General features: G+C 49.6%; 39 non-coding genes across 39 annotated transcripts; all 39 read left to right on the forward strand.

Moving 5' to 3' along the window:
- Positions 1 to 13: 13 nt before the first annotated feature.
- Positions 14 to 132, forward strand: LOC145081005 (5S ribosomal RNA). Its single transcript, XR_013695577.1, has one exon. It is a non-coding gene; the product is annotated as a 5S ribosomal RNA (ribosomal RNA).
- Positions 133 to 347: 215 nt separating this feature from the next.
- Positions 348 to 466, forward strand: LOC145081006 (5S ribosomal RNA). The gene has a single exon (XR_013695578.1). It is a non-coding gene; the product is annotated as a 5S ribosomal RNA (ribosomal RNA).
- Positions 467 to 681: 215 nt separating this feature from the next.
- Positions 682 to 800, forward strand: LOC145083860 (5S ribosomal RNA). The gene has a single exon (XR_013698317.1). It is a non-coding gene; the product is annotated as a 5S ribosomal RNA (ribosomal RNA).
- A 215-nt stretch (positions 801 to 1,015) lies between these two features.
- On the forward strand, positions 1,016 to 1,134 carry LOC145083691 (5S ribosomal RNA). The gene has a single exon (XR_013698155.1). It is a non-coding gene; the product is annotated as a 5S ribosomal RNA (ribosomal RNA).
- Positions 1,135 to 1,349: 215 nt separating this feature from the next.
- On the forward strand, positions 1,350 to 1,468 carry LOC145081007 (5S ribosomal RNA). The gene has a single exon (XR_013695579.1). It is a non-coding gene; the product is annotated as a 5S ribosomal RNA (ribosomal RNA).
- A 215-nt stretch (positions 1,469 to 1,683) lies between these two features.
- LOC145081008 (5S ribosomal RNA) lies at positions 1,684 to 1,802 on the forward strand. The gene has a single exon (XR_013695580.1). It is a non-coding gene; the product is annotated as a 5S ribosomal RNA (ribosomal RNA).
- Positions 1,803 to 2,017: 215 nt separating this feature from the next.
- Positions 2,018 to 2,136, forward strand: LOC145084017 (5S ribosomal RNA). Its single transcript, XR_013698474.1, has one exon. It is a non-coding gene; the product is annotated as a 5S ribosomal RNA (ribosomal RNA).
- A 215-nt stretch (positions 2,137 to 2,351) lies between these two features.
- LOC145084018 (5S ribosomal RNA) lies at positions 2,352 to 2,470 on the forward strand. The gene has a single exon (XR_013698475.1). It is a non-coding gene; the product is annotated as a 5S ribosomal RNA (ribosomal RNA).
- Positions 2,471 to 2,685: 215 nt separating this feature from the next.
- Positions 2,686 to 2,804, forward strand: LOC145084019 (5S ribosomal RNA). The gene has a single exon (XR_013698476.1). It is a non-coding gene; the product is annotated as a 5S ribosomal RNA (ribosomal RNA).
- A 215-nt stretch (positions 2,805 to 3,019) lies between these two features.
- Positions 3,020 to 3,138, forward strand: LOC145084020 (5S ribosomal RNA). Its single transcript, XR_013698477.1, has one exon. It is a non-coding gene; the product is annotated as a 5S ribosomal RNA (ribosomal RNA).
- Positions 3,139 to 3,353: 215 nt separating this feature from the next.
- On the forward strand, positions 3,354 to 3,472 carry LOC145084021 (5S ribosomal RNA). The gene has a single exon (XR_013698478.1). It is a non-coding gene; the product is annotated as a 5S ribosomal RNA (ribosomal RNA).
- Positions 3,473 to 3,687: 215 nt separating this feature from the next.
- LOC145084022 (5S ribosomal RNA) lies at positions 3,688 to 3,806 on the forward strand. The gene has a single exon (XR_013698479.1). It is a non-coding gene; the product is annotated as a 5S ribosomal RNA (ribosomal RNA).
- A 215-nt stretch (positions 3,807 to 4,021) lies between these two features.
- Positions 4,022 to 4,140, forward strand: LOC145084023 (5S ribosomal RNA). The gene has a single exon (XR_013698480.1). It is a non-coding gene; the product is annotated as a 5S ribosomal RNA (ribosomal RNA).
- A 215-nt stretch (positions 4,141 to 4,355) lies between these two features.
- On the forward strand, positions 4,356 to 4,474 carry LOC145084024 (5S ribosomal RNA). Its single transcript, XR_013698481.1, has one exon. It is a non-coding gene; the product is annotated as a 5S ribosomal RNA (ribosomal RNA).
- Positions 4,475 to 4,689: 215 nt separating this feature from the next.
- LOC145081010 (5S ribosomal RNA) lies at positions 4,690 to 4,808 on the forward strand. The gene has a single exon (XR_013695581.1). It is a non-coding gene; the product is annotated as a 5S ribosomal RNA (ribosomal RNA).
- Positions 4,809 to 5,023: 215 nt separating this feature from the next.
- Positions 5,024 to 5,142, forward strand: LOC145084026 (5S ribosomal RNA). Its single transcript, XR_013698483.1, has one exon. It is a non-coding gene; the product is annotated as a 5S ribosomal RNA (ribosomal RNA).
- Positions 5,143 to 5,357: 215 nt separating this feature from the next.
- On the forward strand, positions 5,358 to 5,476 carry LOC145084877 (5S ribosomal RNA). The gene has a single exon (XR_013699302.1). It is a non-coding gene; the product is annotated as a 5S ribosomal RNA (ribosomal RNA).
- Positions 5,477 to 5,691: 215 nt separating this feature from the next.
- On the forward strand, positions 5,692 to 5,810 carry LOC145081011 (5S ribosomal RNA). The gene has a single exon (XR_013695582.1). It is a non-coding gene; the product is annotated as a 5S ribosomal RNA (ribosomal RNA).
- A 216-nt stretch (positions 5,811 to 6,026) lies between these two features.
- On the forward strand, positions 6,027 to 6,145 carry LOC145084028 (5S ribosomal RNA). The gene has a single exon (XR_013698484.1). It is a non-coding gene; the product is annotated as a 5S ribosomal RNA (ribosomal RNA).
- Positions 6,146 to 6,360: 215 nt separating this feature from the next.
- Positions 6,361 to 6,479, forward strand: LOC145084029 (5S ribosomal RNA). Its single transcript, XR_013698485.1, has one exon. It is a non-coding gene; the product is annotated as a 5S ribosomal RNA (ribosomal RNA).
- A 215-nt stretch (positions 6,480 to 6,694) lies between these two features.
- LOC145085393 (5S ribosomal RNA) lies at positions 6,695 to 6,812 on the forward strand. Its single transcript, XR_013699793.1, has one exon. It is a non-coding gene; the product is annotated as a 5S ribosomal RNA (ribosomal RNA).
- Positions 6,813 to 7,027: 215 nt separating this feature from the next.
- LOC145084030 (5S ribosomal RNA) lies at positions 7,028 to 7,146 on the forward strand. Its single transcript, XR_013698486.1, has one exon. It is a non-coding gene; the product is annotated as a 5S ribosomal RNA (ribosomal RNA).
- Positions 7,147 to 7,361: 215 nt separating this feature from the next.
- LOC145081012 (5S ribosomal RNA) lies at positions 7,362 to 7,480 on the forward strand. The gene has a single exon (XR_013695583.1). It is a non-coding gene; the product is annotated as a 5S ribosomal RNA (ribosomal RNA).
- Positions 7,481 to 7,695: 215 nt separating this feature from the next.
- Positions 7,696 to 7,814, forward strand: LOC145084772 (5S ribosomal RNA). The gene has a single exon (XR_013699202.1). It is a non-coding gene; the product is annotated as a 5S ribosomal RNA (ribosomal RNA).
- A 215-nt stretch (positions 7,815 to 8,029) lies between these two features.
- Positions 8,030 to 8,148, forward strand: LOC145084878 (5S ribosomal RNA). Its single transcript, XR_013699303.1, has one exon. It is a non-coding gene; the product is annotated as a 5S ribosomal RNA (ribosomal RNA).
- Positions 8,149 to 8,363: 215 nt separating this feature from the next.
- LOC145084031 (5S ribosomal RNA) lies at positions 8,364 to 8,482 on the forward strand. Its single transcript, XR_013698487.1, has one exon. It is a non-coding gene; the product is annotated as a 5S ribosomal RNA (ribosomal RNA).
- Positions 8,483 to 8,697: 215 nt separating this feature from the next.
- LOC145084032 (5S ribosomal RNA) lies at positions 8,698 to 8,816 on the forward strand. The gene has a single exon (XR_013698488.1). It is a non-coding gene; the product is annotated as a 5S ribosomal RNA (ribosomal RNA).
- Positions 8,817 to 9,031: 215 nt separating this feature from the next.
- LOC145081014 (5S ribosomal RNA) lies at positions 9,032 to 9,150 on the forward strand. Its single transcript, XR_013695585.1, has one exon. It is a non-coding gene; the product is annotated as a 5S ribosomal RNA (ribosomal RNA).
- A 215-nt stretch (positions 9,151 to 9,365) lies between these two features.
- On the forward strand, positions 9,366 to 9,484 carry LOC145081015 (5S ribosomal RNA). The gene has a single exon (XR_013695586.1). It is a non-coding gene; the product is annotated as a 5S ribosomal RNA (ribosomal RNA).
- Positions 9,485 to 9,699: 215 nt separating this feature from the next.
- LOC145084033 (5S ribosomal RNA) lies at positions 9,700 to 9,818 on the forward strand. The gene has a single exon (XR_013698489.1). It is a non-coding gene; the product is annotated as a 5S ribosomal RNA (ribosomal RNA).
- A 215-nt stretch (positions 9,819 to 10,033) lies between these two features.
- On the forward strand, positions 10,034 to 10,152 carry LOC145081016 (5S ribosomal RNA). The gene has a single exon (XR_013695587.1). It is a non-coding gene; the product is annotated as a 5S ribosomal RNA (ribosomal RNA).
- Positions 10,153 to 10,367: 215 nt separating this feature from the next.
- On the forward strand, positions 10,368 to 10,486 carry LOC145081017 (5S ribosomal RNA). Its single transcript, XR_013695588.1, has one exon. It is a non-coding gene; the product is annotated as a 5S ribosomal RNA (ribosomal RNA).
- Positions 10,487 to 10,701: 215 nt separating this feature from the next.
- LOC145084034 (5S ribosomal RNA) lies at positions 10,702 to 10,820 on the forward strand. Its single transcript, XR_013698490.1, has one exon. It is a non-coding gene; the product is annotated as a 5S ribosomal RNA (ribosomal RNA).
- Positions 10,821 to 11,035: 215 nt separating this feature from the next.
- LOC145084879 (5S ribosomal RNA) lies at positions 11,036 to 11,154 on the forward strand. The gene has a single exon (XR_013699304.1). It is a non-coding gene; the product is annotated as a 5S ribosomal RNA (ribosomal RNA).
- A 215-nt stretch (positions 11,155 to 11,369) lies between these two features.
- Positions 11,370 to 11,488, forward strand: LOC145084035 (5S ribosomal RNA). The gene has a single exon (XR_013698491.1). It is a non-coding gene; the product is annotated as a 5S ribosomal RNA (ribosomal RNA).
- A 215-nt stretch (positions 11,489 to 11,703) lies between these two features.
- Positions 11,704 to 11,822, forward strand: LOC145084036 (5S ribosomal RNA). The gene has a single exon (XR_013698492.1). It is a non-coding gene; the product is annotated as a 5S ribosomal RNA (ribosomal RNA).
- Positions 11,823 to 12,037: 215 nt separating this feature from the next.
- LOC145084038 (5S ribosomal RNA) lies at positions 12,038 to 12,156 on the forward strand. Its single transcript, XR_013698494.1, has one exon. It is a non-coding gene; the product is annotated as a 5S ribosomal RNA (ribosomal RNA).
- A 215-nt stretch (positions 12,157 to 12,371) lies between these two features.
- Positions 12,372 to 12,490, forward strand: LOC145084039 (5S ribosomal RNA). The gene has a single exon (XR_013698495.1). It is a non-coding gene; the product is annotated as a 5S ribosomal RNA (ribosomal RNA).
- A 215-nt stretch (positions 12,491 to 12,705) lies between these two features.
- LOC145084040 (5S ribosomal RNA) lies at positions 12,706 to 12,824 on the forward strand. The gene has a single exon (XR_013698496.1). It is a non-coding gene; the product is annotated as a 5S ribosomal RNA (ribosomal RNA).
- The last annotated feature ends 39 nt before the right edge of the window (positions 12,825 to 12,863 follow it).

Below are 12,863 nucleotides of genomic sequence, written 5' to 3' on the forward strand. Positions count from 1 at the left end.
TGGATAGTATTTCGGGTGCGATCATACCAGCACTAATGCACCGGATCCCATCAGAACTCCGCAGTTAAGCGTGCTTGGGCGAGAGTAGTACTAGGATGGGTGACCCCCTGGGAAGTCCTCGTGTTGCACCCCCCTTTTTCGTTGTCCGTTTGCGTTTGTTTCTAGGTTTTACGTGCTTTTTTTTCCTTTCTTTCTTGCTATTTCTATGCTCGGGTGCCCTCCGGTTCATGGCTGATGGTTTTCGTATTTTTGGAACGGAGCCGATCCGTCACGTGGGTCCCACGCCCCGCGTACCAAAACAAAGGCGTCTTCTAACTCATAAAAACAATAAACATGGATAGTATTTTGGGTGCGATCATACCAGCACTAATGCACCGGATCCCATCAGAACTCCGCAGTTAAGCGTGCTTGGGCGAGAGTAGTACTAGGATGGGTGACCCCCTGGGAAGTCCTCGTGTTGCACCCCCCTTTTTCGTTGTCCGTTTGCGTTTGTTTCTAGGTTTTACGTGCTTTTTTTTCCTTTCTTTCTTGCTATTTCTATGCTCGGGTGCCCTCTGGTTCATGGCTGATGGTTTTCGTATTTTTGGAACGGAGCCGATCCGTCACGTGGGTCCCACGCCCCGCGTACCAAAACAAAGGCGTCTTCTAACACATAAAAACAATAAACATGGATAGTATTTCGGGGGCGATCATACCAGCACTAATGCACCGGATCCCATCAGAACTCCGCAGTTAAGCGTGCTTGGGCGAGAGTAGTACTAGGATGGGTGACCCCCTGGGAAGTCCTCGTGTTGCACCCCCCTTTTTCGTTGTCCGTTTGCGTTTGTTTCTAGGTTTTACGTGCTTTTTTTTCCTTTCTTTCTTGCTATTTCTATGCTCGGGTGCCCTCCGGTTCATGGCTGATGGTTTTCGTATTTTTGGAACGGAGCCGATCCGTCACGTGGGTCCCACGCCCCGCGTACCAAAACAAAGGCGTCTTCTAACACATAAAAACAATAAACATGGATAGTATTTCGGGTGCGATCATACCAGCACTAATGCACCGGATCCCATCAGAACTCCGCAGTTAAGCGTGCTTGGGCGAGAGTAGTACTAGGATGGGTGACCCCCTGGGAAGTCTTCGTGTTGCACCCCCCTTTTTCGTTGTCCGTTTGCGTTTGTTTCTAGGTTTTACGTGCTTTTTTTTCCTTTCTTTCTTGCTATTTCTATGCTCGGGTGCCCTCCGGTTCATGGCTGATGGTTTTCGTATTTTTGGAACGGAGCCGATCCGTCACGTGGGTCCCACGCCCCGCGTACCAAAACAAAGGCGTCTTCTAACACATAAAAACAATAAACATGGATAGTATTTCGGGTGCGATCATACCAGCACTAATGCACCGGATCCCATCAGAACTCCGCAGTTAAGCGTGCTTGGGCGAGAGTAGTACTAGGATGGGTGACCCCCTGGGAAGTCCTCGTGTTGCACCCCCCTTTTTCGTTGTCCGTTTGCGTTTGTTTCTAGGTTTTACGTGCTTTTTTTTCCTTTCTTTCTTGCTATTTCTATGCTCGGGTGCCCTCCGGTTCATGGCTGATGGTTTTCGTATTTTTGGAACGGAGCCGATCCGTCACGTGGGTCCCACGCCCCGCGTACCAAAACAAAGGCGTCTTCTAACACATAAAAACAATAAACAAGGATAGTATTTCGGGTGCGATCATACCAGCACTAATGCACCGGATCCCATCAGAACTCCGCAGTTAAGCGTGCTTGGGCGAGAGTAGTACTAGGATGGGTGACCCCCTGGGAAGTCCTCGTGTTGCACCCCCCTTTTTCGTTGTCCGTTTGCGTTTGTTTCTAGGTTTTACGTGCTTTTTTTTCCTTTCTTTCTTGCTATTTCTATGCTCGGGTGCCCTCCGGTTCATGGCTGATGGTTTTCGTATTTTTGGAACGGAGCCGATCCGTCACGTGGGTCCCACGCCCCGCGTACCAAAACAAAGGCGTCTTCTAACACATAAAAACAATAAACATGGATAGTATTTCGGGCGCGATCATACCAGCACTAATGCACCGGATCCCATCAGAACTCCGCAGTTAAGCGTGCTTGGGCGAGAGTAGTACTAGGATGGGTGACCCCCTGGGAAGTCCTCGTGTTGCACCCCCCTTTTTCGTTGTCCGTTTGCGTTTGTTTCTAGGTTTTACGTGCTTTTTTTTCCTTTCTTTCTTGCTATTTCTATGCTCGGGTGCCCTCCGGTTCATGGCTGATGGTTTTCGTATTTTTGGAACGGAGCCGATCCGTCACGTGGGTCCCACGCCTCGCGTACCAAAACAAAGGCGTCTTCTAACACATAAAAACAATAAACATGGATAGTATTTCGGGCGCGATCATACCAGCACTAATGCACCGGATCCCATCAGAACTCCGCAGTTAAGCGTGCTTGGGCGAGAGTAGTACTAGGATGGGTGACCCCCTGGGAAGTCCTCGTGTTGCACCCCCCTTTTTCGTTGTCCGTTTGCGTTTGTTTCTAGGTTTTACGTGCTTTTTTTTCCTTTCTTTCTTGCTATTTCTATGCTCGGGTGCCCTCCGGTTCATGGCTGATGGTTTTCGTATTTTTGGAACGGAGCCGATCCGTCACGTGGGTCCCACGCCCCGCGTACCAAAACAAAGGCGTCTTCTAACACATAAAAACAATAAACATGGATAGTATTTCGGGCGCGATCATACCAGCACTAATGCACCGGATCCCATCAGAACTCCGCAGTTAAGCGTGCTTGGGCGAGAGTAGTACTAGGATGGGTGACCCCCTGGGAAGTCCTCGTGTTGCACCCCCCTTTTTCGTTGTCCGTTTGCGTTTGTTTCTAGGTTTTACGTGCTTTTTTTTCCTTTCTTTCTTGCTATTTCTATGCTCGGGTGCCCTCCGGTTCATGGCTGATGGTTTTCGTGTTTTTGGAACGTAGCCGATCCGTCACGTGGGTCCCACGCCCCGCGTACCAAAACAAAGGCGTCTTCTAACACATAAAAACAATAAACATGGATAGTATTTCGGGCGCGATCATACCAGCACTAATGCACCGGATCCCATCAGAACTCCGCAGTTAAGCGTGCTTGGGCGAGAGTAGTACTAGGATGGGTGACCCCCTGGGAAGTCCTCGTGTTGCACCCCCCTTTTTCGTTGTCCGTTTGCGTTTGTTTCTAGGTTTTACGTGCTTTTTTTTCCTTTCTTTCTTGCTATTTCTATGCTCGGGTGCCCTCCGGTTCATGGCTGATGGTTTTCGTATTTTTGGAACGGAGCCGATCCGTCACGTGGGTCCCACGCCCCGCGTACCAAAACAAAGGCGTCTTCTAACACATAAAAACAATAAACATGGATAGTATTTCGGGCGCGATCATACCAGCACTAATGCACCGGATCCCATCAGAACTCCGCAGTTAAGCGTGCTTGGGCGAGAGTAGTACTAGGATGGGTGACCCCCTGGGAAGTCCTCGTGTTGCACCCCCCTTTTTCGTTGTCCGTTTGCGTTTGTTTCTAGGTTTTACGTGCTTTTTTTTCCTTTCTTTCTTGCTATTTCTATGCTCGGGTGCCCTCCGGTTCATGGCTGATGGTTTTCGTATTTTTGGAACGGAGCCGATCCGTCACGTGGGTCCCACGCCTCGCGTACCAAAACAAAGGCGTCTTCTAACACATAAAAACAATAAACATGGATAGTATTTCGGGCGCGATCATACCAGCACTAATGCACCGGATCCCATCAGAACTCCGCAGTTAAGCGTGCTTGGGCGAGAGTAGTACTAGGATGGGTGACCCCCTGGGAAGTCCTCGTGTTGCACCCCCCTTTTTCGTTGTCCGTTTGCGTTTGTTTCTAGGTTTTACGTGCTTTTTTTTCCTTTCTTTCTTGCTATTTCTATGCTCGGGTGCCCTCCGGTTCATGGCTGATGGTTTTCGTATTTTTGGAACGGAGCCGATCCGTCACGTGGGTCCCACGCCCCGCGTACCAAAACAAAGGCGTCTTCTAACACATAAAAACAATAAACATGGATAGTATTTCGGGCGCGATCATACCAGCACTAATGCACCGGATCCCATCAGAACTCCGCAGTTAAGCGTGCTTGGGCGAGAGTAGTACTAGGATGGGTGACCCCCTGGGAAGTCCTCGTGTTGCACCCCCCTTTTTCGTTGTCCGTTTGCGTTTGTTTCTAGGTTTTACGTGCTTTTTTTTCCTTTCTTTCTTGCTATTTCTATGCTCGGGTGCCCTCCGGTTCATGGCTGATGGTTTTCGTGTTTTTGGAACGTAGCCGATCCGTCACATGGGTCCCACGCCCCGCGTACCAAAACAAAGGCGTCTTCTAACACATAAAAACAATAAACATGGATAGTATTTCGGGCGCGATCATACCAGCACTAATGCACCGGATCCCATCAGAACTCCGCAGTTAAGCGTGCTTGGGCGAGAGTAGTACTAGGATGGGTGACCCCCTGGGAAGTCCTCGTGTTGCACCCCCCTTTTTCGTTGTCCGTTTGCGTTTGTTTCTAGGTTTTACGTGCTTTTTTTTCCTTTCTTTCTTGCTATTTCTATGCTCGGGTGCCCTCCGGTTCATGGCTGATGGTTTTCGTATTTTTGGAACGGAGCCGATCCGTCACGTGGGTCCCACGCCCCGCGTACCAAAACAAAGGCGTCTTCTAACACATAAAAACAATAAACATGGATAGTATTTCGGGTGCGATCATACCAGCACTAATGCACCGGATCCCATCAGAACTCCGCAGTTAAGCGTGCTTGGGCGAGAGTAGTACTAGGATGGGTGACCCCCTGGGAAGTCCTCGTGTTGCACCCCCCTTTTTCGTTGTCCGTTTGCGTTTGTTTCTAGGTTTTACGTGCTTTTTTTTCCTTTCTTTCTTGCTATTTCTATGCTCGGGTGCCCTCCGGTTCATGGCTGATGGTTTTCGTATTTTTGGAACGGAGCCGATCCGTCACGTGGGTCCCACGCCCCGCGTACCAAAACAAAGGCGTCTTCTAACACATAAAAACAATAAACATGGATAGTATTTCGGGCGCGATCATACCAGCACTAATGCACCGGATCCCATCAGAACTCCGCAGTTAAGCGTGCTTGGGCGAGAGTAGTACTAGGATGGGTGACCCCCTGGGAAGTCCTCGTGTTGCACCCCCCTTTTTCGTTGTCCGTTTGCGTTTGTTTCTAGGTTTTACGTGCTTTTTTTTCCTTTCTTTCTTGCTATTTCTATGCTCGGGTGCCCTCCGGTTCATGGCTGATGGTTTTCGTATTTTTGGAACGGAGCCGATCCGTCACGTGGGTCCCACGCCCCGCGTACCAAAACAAAGGCGTCTTCTAACACATAAAAACAATAAACATGGATAGTATTTCGGGCGCGATCATACCAGCACTAATGCACCGGATCCCATCAGAACTCCGCAGTCAAGCGTGCTTGGGCGAGAGTAGTACTAGGATGGGTGACCCCCTGGGAAGTCCTCGTGTTGCACCCCCCTTTTTCGTTGTCCGTTTGCGTTTGTTTCTAGGTTTTACGTGCTTTTTTTTCCTTTCTTTCTTGCTATTTCTATGCTCGGGTGCCCTCCGGTTCATGGCTGATGGTTTTCGTATTTTTGGAACGGAGCCGATCCGTCACGTGGGTCCCACGCCCCGCGTACCAAAACAAAGGCGTCTTCTAACACATAAAAACAATAAACAAGGATAGTATTTCGGGTGCGATCATACCAGCACTAATGCACCGGATCCCATCAGAACTCCGCAGTTAAGCGTGCTTGGGCGAGAGTAGTACTAGGATGGGTGACCCCCTGGGAAGTCCTCGTGTTGCACCCCCCTTTTTCGTTGTCCGTTTGCGTTTGTTTCTAGGTTTTACGTGCTTTTTTTTTCCTTTCTTTCTTGCTATTTCTATGCTCGGGTGCCCTCCGGTTCATGGCTGATGGTTTTCGTATTTTTGGAACGGAGCCGATCCGTCACGTGGGTCCCACGCCCCGCGTACCAAAACAAAGGCGTCTTCTAACACATAAAAACAATAAACATGGATAGTATTTCGGGCGCGATCATACCAGCACTAATGCACCGGATCCCATCAGAACTCCGCAGTTAAGCGTGCTTGGGCGAGAGTAGTACTAGGATGGGTGACCCCCTGGGAAGTCCTCGTGTTGCACCCCCCTTTTTCGTTGTCCGTTTGCGTTTGTTTCTAGGTTTTACGTGCTTTTTTTTCCTTTCTTTCTTGCTATTTCTATGCTCGGGTGCCCTCCGGTTCATGGCTGATGGTTTTCGTATTTTTGGAACGGAGCCGATCCGTCACGTGGGTCCCACGCCTCGCGTACCAAAACAAAGGCGTCTTCTAACACATAAAAACAATAAACATGGATAGTATTTCGGGCGCGATCATACCAGCACTAATGCACCGGATCCCATCAGAACTCCGCAGTTAAGCGTGCTTGGGCGAGAGTAGTACTAGGATGGGTGACCCCCTGGGAAGTCCTCGTGTTGCACCCCCCTTTTTCGTTGTCCGTTTGCGTTTGTTTCTAGGTTTTACGTGCTTTTTTTTCCTTTCTTTCTTGCTATTTCTATGCTCGGGTGCCCTCCGGTTCATGGCTGATGGTTTTCGTATTTTTGGAACGGAGCCGATCCGTCACGTGGGTCCCACGCCCCGCGTACCAAAACAAAGGCGTCTTCTAACACATAAAAACAATAAACATGGATAGTATTTCGGGCGCGATCATACCAGCACTAATGCACCGGATCCCATCAGAACTCCGCAGTTAAGCGTGCTTGGGCGAGAGTAGTACTAGGATGGGTGACCCCCGGGAAGTCCTCGTGTTGCACCCCCCTTTTTCGTTGTCCGTTTGCGTTTGTTTCTAGGTTTTACGTGCTTTTTTTTCCTTTCTTTCTTGCTATTTCTATGCTCGGGTGCCCTCCGGTTCATGGCTGATGGTTTTCGTGTTTTTGGAACGGAGCCGATCCGTCACGTGGGTCCCACGCCCCGCGTACCAAAACAAAGGCGTCTTCTAACACATAAAAACAATAAACATGGATAGTATTTCGGGCGCGATCATACCAGCACTAATGCACCGGATCCCATCAGAACTCCGCAGTTAAGCGTGCTTGGGCGAGAGTAGTACTAGGATGGGTGACCCCCTGGGAAGTCCTCGTGTTGCACCCCCCTTTTTCGATGTCCGTTTGCGTTTGTTTCTAGGTTTTACGTGCTTTTTTTTCCTTTCTTTCTTGCTATTTCTATGCTCGGGTGCCCTCCGGTTCATGGCTGATGGTTTTCGTATTTTTGGAACGGAGCCGATCCGTCACGTGGGTCCCACGCCCCGCGTACCAAAACAAAGGCGTCTTCTAACACATAAAAACAATAAACATGGATAGTATTTCGGGTGCGATCATACCAGCACTAATGCACCGGATCCCATCAGAACTCCGCAGTTAAGCGTGCTTGGGCGAGAGTAGTACTAGGATGGGTGACCCCCTGGGAAGTCCTCGTGTTGCACCCCCCTTTTTCGTTGTCCGTTTGCGTTTGTTTCTAGGTTTTACGTGCTTTTTTTTCCTTTCTTTCTTGCTATTTCTATGCTCGGGTGCCCTCCGGTTCATGGCTGATGGTTTTCGTATTTTTGGAACGGAGCCGATCCGTCACGTGGGTCCCACGCCCCGCGTACCAAAACAAAGGCGTCTTCTAACACATAAAAACAATAAACATGGATAGTATTTCGGGCGCGATTATACCAGCACTAATGCACCGGATCCCATCAGAACTCCGCAGTTAAGCGTGCTTGGGCGAGAGTAGTACTAGGATGGGTGACCCCCTGGGAAGTCCTCGTGTTGCACCCCCCTTTTTCGTTGTCCGTTTGCGTTTGTTTCTAGGTTTTACGTGCTTTTTTTTCCTTTCTTTCTTGCTATTTCTATGCTCGGGTGCCCTCCGGTTCATGGCTGATGGTTTTCGTATTTTTGGAACGGAGCCGATCCGTCACGTGGGTCCCACGCCCCGCGTACCAAAACAAAGGCGTCTTCTAACACATAAAAACAATAAACATGGATAGTATTTCGGGCGCGATCATACCAGCACTAATGCACCGGATCCCATCAGAACTCCGCAGTCAAGCGTGCTTGGGCGAGAGTAGTACTAGGATGGGTGACCCCCTGGGAAGTCCTCGTGTTGCACCCCCCTTTTTCGTTGTCCGTTTGCGTTTGTTTCTAGGTTTTACGTGCTTTTTTTTCCTTTCTTTCTTGCTATTTCTATGCTCGGGTGCCCTCCGGTTCATGGCTGATGGTTTTCGTATTTTTGGAACGGAGCCGATCCGTCACGTGGGTCCCACGCCCCGCGTACCAAAACAAAGGCGTCTTCTAACACATAAAAACAATAAACATGGATAGTATTTCGGGCGCGATCATACCAGCACTAATGCACCGGATCCCATCAGAACTCCGCAGTTAAGCGTGCTTGGGCGAGAGTAGTACTAGGATGGGTGACCCCCTGGGAAGTCCTCGTGTTGCACCCCCCTTTTTCGTTGTCCGTTTAAGTTTGTTTCTAGGTTTTACGTGCTTTTTTTTCCTTTCTTTCTTGCTATTTCTATGCTCGGGTGCCCTCCGGTTCATGGCTGATGGTTTTCGTGTTTTTGGAACGGAGCCGATCCGTCACGTGGGTCCCACGCCCCGCGTACCAAAACAAAGGCGCCTTCTAACACATAAAAACAATAAACATGGATAGTATTTCGGGCGCGATCATACCAGCACTAATGCACCGGATCCCATCAGAACTCCGCAGTTAAGCGTGCTTGGGCGAGAGTAGTACTAGGATGGGTGACCCCCTGGGAAGTCCTCGTGTTGCACCCCCCTTTTTCGTTGTCCGTTTGCGTTTGTTTCTAGGTTTTACGTGCTTTTTTTTCCTTTCTTTCTTGCTATTTCTATGCTCGGGTGCCCTCCGGTTCATGGCTGATGGTTTTCGTATTTTTGGAACGGAGCCGATCCGTCACGTGGGTCCCACGCCCCGCGTACCAAAACAAAGGCGTCTTCTAACACATAAAAACAATAAACATGGATAGTATTTTGGGTGCGATCATACCAGCACTAATGCACCGGATCCCATCAGAACTCCGCAGTTAAGCGTGCTTGGGCGAGAGTAGTACTAGGATGGGTGACCCCCTGGGAAGTCCTCGTGTTGCACCCCCCTTTTTCGTTGTCCGTTTGCGTTTGTTTCTAGGTTTTACGTGCTTTTTTTTCCTTTCTTTCTTGCTATTTCTATGCTCGGGTGCCCTCTGGTTCATGGCTGATGGTTTTCGTATTTTTGGAACGGAGCCGATCCGTCACGTGGGTCCCACGCCCCGCGTACCAAAACAAAGGCGTCTTCTAACACATAAAAACAATAAACATGGATAGTATTTCGGGTGCGATCATACCAGCACTAATGCACCGGATCCCATCAGAACTCCGCAGTTAAGCGTGCTTGGGCGAGAGTAGTACTAGGATGGGTGACCCCCTGGGAAGTCCTCGTGTTGCACCCCCCTTTTTCGTTGTCCGTTTGCGTTTGTTTCTAGGTTTTACGTGCTTTTTTTTCCTTTCTTTCTTGCTATTTCTATGCTCGGGTGCCCTCCGGTTCATGGCTGATGGTTTTCGTGTTTTTGGAACGGAGCCGATCCGTCACGTGGGTCCCACGCCCCGCGTACCAAAACAAAGGCGTCTTCTAACACATAAAAACAATAAACATGGATAGTATTTCGGGCGCGATCATACCAGCACTAATGCACCGGATCCCATCAGAACTCCGCAGTTAAGCGTGCTTGGGCGAGAGTAGTACTAGGATGGGTGACCCCCTGGGAAGTCCTCGTGTTGCACCCCCCTTTTTCGTTGTCCGTTTGCGTTTGTTTCTAGGTTTTACGTGCTTTTTTTTCCTTTCTTTCTTGCTATTTCTATGCTCGGGTGCCCTCCGGTTCATGGCTGATGGTTTTCGTATTTTTGGAACGGAGCCGATCCGTCACGTGGGTCCCACGCCCCGCGTACCAAAACAAAGGCGTCTTCTAACACATAAAAACAATAAACATGGATAGTATTTCGGGTGCGATCATACCAGCACTAATGCACCGGATCCCATCAGAACTCCGCAGTTAAGCGTGCTTGGGCGAGAGTAGTACTAGGATGGGTGACCCCCTGGGAAGTCCTCGTGTTGCACCCCCCTTTTTCGTTGTCCGTTTGCGTTTGTTTCTAGGTTTTACGTGCTTTTTTTTCCTTTCTTTCTTGCTATTTCTATGCTCGGGTGCCCTCCGGTTCATGGCTGATGGTTTTCGTATTTTTGGAACGGAGCCGATCCGTCACGTGGGTCCCACGCCCCGCGTACCAAAACAAAGGCGTCTTCTAACACATAAAAACAATAAACATGGATAGTATTTCGGGTGCGATCATACCAGCACTAATGCACCGGATCCCATCAGAACTCCGCAGTTAAGCGTGCTTGGGCGAGAGTAGTACTAGGATGGGTGACCCCCTGGGAAGTCCTCGTGTTGCACCCCCCTTTTTCGTTGTCCGTTTGCGTTTGTTTCTAGGTTTTACGTGCTTTTTTTTCCTTTCTTTCTTGCTATTTCTATGCTCGGGTGCCCTCCGGTTCATGGCTGATGGTTTTCGTATTTTTGGAACGGAGCCGATCCGTCACGTGGGTCCCACGCCCCGCGTACCAAAACAAAGGCGTCTTCTAACACATAAAAACAATAAACATGGATAGTATTTCGGGCGCGATCATACCAGCACTAATGCACCGGATCCCATCAGAACTCCGCAGTTAAGCGTGCTTGGGCGAGAGTAGTACTAGGATGGGTGACCCCCTGGGAAGTCCTCGTGTTGCACCCCCCTTTTTCGTTGTCCGTTTGCGTTTGTTTCTAGGTTTTACGTGCTTTTTTTTCCTTTCTTTCTTGCTATTTCTATGCTCGGGTGCCCTCCGGTTCATGGCTGATGGTTTTCGTATTTTTGGAACGGAGCCGATCCGTCACGTGGGTCCCACGCCCCGCGTACCAAAACAAAGGCGTCTTCTAACACATAAAAACAATAAACATGGATAGTATTTCGGGCGCGATCATACCAGCACTAATGCACCGGATCCCATCAGAACTCCGCAGTCAAGCGTGCTTGGGCGAGAGTAGTACTAGGATGGGTGACCCCCTGGGAAGTCCTCGTGTTGCACCCCCCTTTTTCGTTGTCCGTTTGCGTTTGTTTCTAGGTTTTACGTGCTTTTTTTTCCTTTCTTTCTTGCTATTTCTATGCTCGGGTGCCCTCCGGTTCATGGCTGATGGTTTTCGTATTTTTGGAACGGAGCCGATCCGTCACGTGGGTCCCACGCCCCGCGTACCAAAACAAAGGCGTCTTCTAACACATAAAAACAATAAACATGGATAGTATTTCGGGCGCGATCATACCAGCACTAATGCACCGGATCCCATCAGAACTCCGCAGTTAAGCGTGCTTGGGCGAGAGTAGTACTAGGATGGGTGACCCCCTGGGAAGTCCTCGTGTTGCACCCCCCTTTTTCGTTGTCCGTTTAAGTTTGTTTCTAGGTTTTACGTGCTTTTTTTTCCTTTCTTTCTTGCTATTTCTATGCTCGGGTGCCCTCCGGTTCATGGCTGATGGTTTTCGTGTTTTTGGAACGGAGCCGATCCGTCACGTGGGTCCCACGCCCCGCGTACCAAAACAAAGGCGCCTTCTAACACATAAAAACAATAAACATGGATAGTATTTCGGGCGCGATCATACCAGCACTAATGCACCGGATCCCATCAGAACTCCGCAGTTAAGCGTGCTTGGGCGAGAGTAGTACTAGGATGGGTGACCCCCTGGGAAGTCCTCGTGTTGCACCCCCCTTTTTCGTTGTCCGTTTGCGTTTGTTTCTAGGTTTTACGTGCTTTTTTTTCCTTTCTTTCTTGCTATTTCTATGCTCGGGTGCCCTCCGGTTCATGGCTGATGGTTTTCGTATTTTTGGAACGGAGCCGATCCGTCACGTGGGTCCCACGCCCCGCGTACCAAAACAAAGGCGTCTTCTAACACATAAAAACAATAAACATGGATAGTATTTCGGGCGCGATCATACCAGCACTAATGCACCGGATCCCATCAGAACTCCGCAGTTAAGCGTGCTTGGGCGAGAGTAGTACTAGGATGGGTGACCCCCTGGGAAGTCCTCGTGTTGCACCCCCCTTTTTCGTTGTCCGTTTGCGTTTGTTTCTAGGTTTTACGTGCTTTTTTTTCCTTTCTTTCTTGCTATTTCTATGCTCGGGTGCCCTCCGGTTCATGGCTGATGGTTTTCGTATTTTTGGAACGGAGCCGATCCGTCACGTGGGTCCCACGCCCCGCGTACCAAAACAAAGGCGTCTTCTAACACATAAAAACAATAAACATGGATAGTATTTCGGGCGCGATCATACCAGCACTAATGCACCGGATCCCATCAGAACTCCGCAGTTAAGCGTGCTTGGGCGAGAGTAGTACTAGGATGGGTGACCCCCTGGGAAGTCCTCGTGTTGCACCCCCCTTTTTCGTTGTCCGTTTGCGTTTGTTTCTAGGTTTTACGTGCTTTTTTTTCCTTTCTTTCTTGCTATTTCTATGCTCGGGTGCCCTCCGGTTCATGGCTGATGGTTTTCGTATTTTTGGAACGGAGCCGATCCGTCACGTGGGTCCCACGCCCCGCGTACCAAAACAAAGGCGTCTTCTAACACATAAAAACAATAAACATGGATAGTATTTCGGGCGCGATCATACCAGCACTAATGCACCGGATCCCATCAGAACTCCGCAGTTAAGCGTGCTTGGGCGAGAGTAGTACTAGGATGGGTGACCCCCTGGGAAGTCCTCGTGTTGCACCCCCCTTTTTCGTTGTCCGTTTGCGTTTGTTTCTAGGTTTTA

Source organism: Lactuca serriola, chromosome 1, assembly GCF_051521515.1.
Source record: "Lactuca serriola cultivar US96UC23 chromosome 1, Lser_US96UC23_V15, whole genome shotgun sequence".
Taxonomy (NCBI): Eukaryota; Viridiplantae; Streptophyta; class Magnoliopsida; order Asterales; family Asteraceae; genus Lactuca; species Lactuca serriola.